Source organism: Mixophyes fleayi, chromosome 5, assembly GCF_038048845.1.
Source record: "Mixophyes fleayi isolate aMixFle1 chromosome 5, aMixFle1.hap1, whole genome shotgun sequence".
In the NCBI taxonomy this organism is placed as follows: domain Eukaryota; kingdom Metazoa; phylum Chordata; class Amphibia; order Anura; family Limnodynastidae; genus Mixophyes; species Mixophyes fleayi.
The window spans coordinates 279,234,671-279,239,341 of NC_134406.1; positions in this window are offsets into that span (position 1 = coordinate 279,234,671).

A 4,671-nucleotide genomic window follows, 5' to 3' on the forward strand; every position below is an offset into this window, starting at 1 on the left:
TGGTCCCTGCTGCGCTATCCTCCGGAGGGTCCCTGCCGCACTATTTTCCGGAGGGTCCCTGCTGTCCCCCTCTCACCCAGTGTCACCTCATTCACAGTCCCCCCTCACCCAGTGTCACCTCATTCACAGTCCCCCTCTCACCCAGTGTCACCTGATTCACAGTCCCCCCTCACCCAGTGTCACCTTATTCACAGTCCCCCTCACCCAGTGTCACCTCATTCACAGTCCCCCCTCACCCAGTGTCACCTCATTCACAGTCCCCCTCTCACCCAGTGTCACCTGATTCACAGTCCCCTCTCACCCAGTGTCACCTTATTCACAGTCCCCCCCTCACCCAGTGTCACCTCATTCACAGTCCCCCTTTCACCCAGTGTCACCTCATTCACAGTCCCCCTCTCACCCAGTGTCACCTCATTCACAGTCCCCCCTCACCCAGTGTCACCTCATTCACAGTCCCCCTCTCACCCAGTGTCACCTCATTCACAGTCCCCCTCACCCAGTGTCACCTCATTCACAGTCCCCCTCTCACCCAGTGTCACCTCATTCACAGTACCCCCTCACCCAGTGTCACCTCATTCACAGTCCCCCTCTCACCCAGTGTCACCTCATTCACAGTCCCCCCTCACCCAGTGTCACCTCATTCACAGTCCCCCTCTCACCCAGTGTCACCTCATTCACAGTCCCCCTCTCACCCAGTGTCACCTCATTCACAGTCCCCCCTCACCCAGTGTTACCTTATTCACAGTCCCCCTCACCCAGTGTCACCTCATTCACAGTCCCCCTCTCACCCAGTGTCACCTGATTCACAGTCCCCCCTCACCCAGTGTCACCTTATTCACAGTCCCCCTCACCCAGTGTCACCTCATTCACAGTCCCCCCTCACCCAGTGTCACCTCATTCACAGTCCCCCTCTCACCCAGTGTCACCTGATTCACAGTCCCCTCTCACCCAGTGTCACCTTATTCACAGTCCCCCCCTCACCCAGTGTCACCTCATTCACAGTCCCCCTTTCACCCAGTGTCACCTCATTCACAGTCCCCCTCTCACCCAGTGTCACCTCATTCACAGTCCCCCCTCACCCAGTGTCACCTCATTCACAGTCCCCCTCTCACCCAGTGTCACCTCATTCACAGTCCCCCTCACCCAGTGTCACCTCATTCACAGTCCCCCTCTCACCCAGTGTCACCTCATTCACAGTACCCCCTCACCCAGTGTCACCTCATTCACAGTCCCCCTCTCACCCAGTGTCACCTCATTCACAGTCCCCCCTCACCCAGTGTCACCTCATTCACAGTCCCCCTCTCACCCAGTGTCACCTCATTCACAGTCCCCCTCTCACCCAGTGTCACCTCATTCACAGTCCCCCCTCACCCAGTGTTACCTTATTCACAGTCCCCCCTCACCCAGTGTCACCTCATTTAGTACTATCATATATATGCTGCCCAAATCCCAAGTTAGAATCTACAGTTAGTTAACAATTCACTCCTGTCAAATTCAATTAAACAGGAAACCAGCAAAATTAGCTGTTGTTAATGCTTTTAATAATAGTTGCAAAAACTGCACTTTAATTGTATTTGACGCTTAAATTTAGAGCATTAAATGTAGTCAGGAGCAGTCAGAATTTTCCTATTAAGAATTATGAACAAGACATAGATTTTGGCATTAACCCATTGTAACTATTGAGAATAAGGTATTATCTAACCAATATAGGGACAGTTTAACAGACTGAATATTCAGCATATTTAGTAAATATACATTTTCCAGGCTACCAAATCCTGACAATTTATTCATTCTTTCAACATTGGGGGAGAATTCAATATGAAAAAAAATCATTGATAGCTTTGCGCCCCCTTTCCATTCTGTATTCTATTTATATGAGGTGCAGCATTTTTTTCAATTAGAGAGCGCCCTATTCCTAGTTTATTTCCACTTAGTGGGGGAGAATTATCTACCTTTTACTATAATTGACCAAATACTAACAGACATTTATAAAACCATCATCTGCATTAATGAAGAGATTGAGTCAGATTCAGCAATTTTCACTTGTCACTTATATATTTTGCTATTTTGTTATGCGATTATATTGAGGAAATGAATATAGGTTATATTTTAAAGCGATTGGTTCAGGTTCATATTATAAAACACACAAACAATTTATATAGGACTATATTGTGCATCAATGGAGATCCAGCATTTCTTCTTTTTTTCTTGTTCTTAGTAAAAGGACTTAAAGACTCAGGGGCCTCATTCACTGTAGTGAGTCCCCATCTAATTGATCCTACCCCAGTATTGCAGGATCACACTGCCAGAGTTACTGTGACAGATGGACTGGAAAAGGAAGTGCCTATTGCAAGGGTGTATCTGGACTGGGGAGATGGCCAGGATTCCCAAGATGTTGCCGTTATGATCCCTCCCGATGTGATCTTGGGCAACGATGTTGGAATTGTGACAGAATTCCTTTACTACATTACCCAGAGCCAAGCTGCCAGTCTTCAGGATCTACAGCTGCGCAACCCAGCCCAGAAGAAAAGACCACAGCTGCTAGACAACAGTCATCACCAGCAACCACAGCATCGGCCAGCTCAGAGGAAAAGTCTCCAGCTGCTAGATCTTCAGCAACCAGCCAGCTCTTTGCCTCTGGATAGACTACGTCCAATAGCAAAGCAGAAGATGTTGTTTCTGGCCAAGCTGATCGTATGCCAGCTCCAGCGGAGAGTATAGCTGACCACAGTGACCTCCCTTTGACTGACCCTAGTAACCCCACCCTAGACCCCTCTGCAGAGTGTTCTGACTTATACTGAGGGCCGCAGGAATGAGTTCAGGGCAACTCAGCTCTCCCATTCCTCACTGGAAGGCATGAAGGGCCAAGCTGGCAGTGGCCTTTCAGGGAGGGAGCTGGGGCGTGTGGCCTGGTGTAAAGGGTTGCTGTACCGGGTAGCTAGGAAGGTAGATGTGAATAGACCTGTCTGGGAACAAGTTCCACTGGTGGTCCCACAAAGCTTTCACACGCAACTGATGCCAGTTGCCCACGAAATTCCTACGGCAGGACACCATGGACCGAACACTGAAGTGCCTGACAGAACTTTTTCTGGCCGGGAATGTCAGATGACATCCAGGCTTACTGTACTGCCGTACTGCCCCCTACTATCCCCAGACTAACGGACTGTGTGAGCGGCTCAATGGCATTCTGCTATTGGCACTTGTAACTTTAGAGAGGGGGGCTGGGAATACTACCTGCCGCACTTCTTTTTTGCTTATCAGGAGGTGCCAGAGTCCGTTGACCTCTTTAACTGTTCTGGTAGTCTTGGGAAGGGGAGCTACGCACATAGGATGTCTCTGTGGTGGAGTATGTGTTAAAACTCAGAGATCGGTTAGAGCATCTCATGGGGCTCCCACAAGTTAGGCTAGGGCGCTTACGACAGAGTATTTGAGATAGGGCAGAGGTTCTTATGCCCACGTGTCAGAACAACCAGACTGCCTGGGCTGGACCGTACATGGTCTCAAAATGCCTAAGTGACATCACATATGTGGTGTCATTTGATAGTGACGGTAGGCAGCAGGGGACCTTCCATGTGAATATGTTGAAGGCATACCATGAGCGTGTGGAGTCGGTAGCTGCGGTTTGCTGCTTACAGAGTAAGGAACCAGGAAGTGATCCACTACCCGACCTTCTCGCGGATGCCAGAGGTGAAGATGGTGAAGAGGAAGTGGACTAGGATGAGCAATTGAGTGCTCACAAGAGGGAACAGCTTGAGGCAGTTTTGCAGTCCTTTGCTACTCAGTTTAGTAGGAAGCACGACCAGACTTTCTTGGTGATGCACCATTTGGACACTGGGAAGCATAGGCCAATTAGGCAACCCGCTTATCAGGTCTCACCAGAGGCCGAAGAATGTATAGATAAGGAGGTACAGGAAATTCTTGAGCTAGGTGTTATCCAGCCATTGTGCAGTCAATGAGAGTCTTCCATTTTATTGGTTCCCAAGAAGGACAAGACTATGCGGTTTTGCGTAGATTTCTGCCGATTGAACAAGATGACCATGTCTGATACCTATCCACTGCCCTGCATTGACGCTGGTGGACGGGTTAGCTGGAGCAAAGTATATTTCAACATTTGTCTTGAGCAAGGGGTATTGGCAGTTACCACTGACCCCAGAGGCTCAGGAACAGTCAGCGTTCATCACCCCATTTGGCCTGTTCGAGTTTAAGTCCATGCCATTTCGGATGAAGAACGTGCCAGCCACCTTCCAGGGTGTGGTTGATTACCTGCTGGAAGGGTGTAAGGGCTTTGCTCAGGCGTACTTGGATGATATTGCCATTTTCAGTATATCCTGGGAGGGCCATCTGAACCATGTAGGGCAGGTGGTAGAGAAGATTCATGGGCAGGTCTGACCATCAGAGCAGACAAATGTAAAATGGGGATGTCAGAGGTGCAGTACCTGGGTCATCGTGTGGGGGCAGGTAGGGTTAAGCCAGAACCAGCTAAGGCAGAGGTTAGACTGAGACTAATCAATCGAGACTAGGCAATCGAGACTGGCCCAAAAACAAGTACTGGTCTTCTAAGGGAACACAGGGTATACAGACGTTTCATCCCAGACTTTAGTACTGTAGCGAAGCCCCTGACAGATCTCACTAAGATGAAACTCCCCAAAGTAGTTGACTGGACACCCGCTT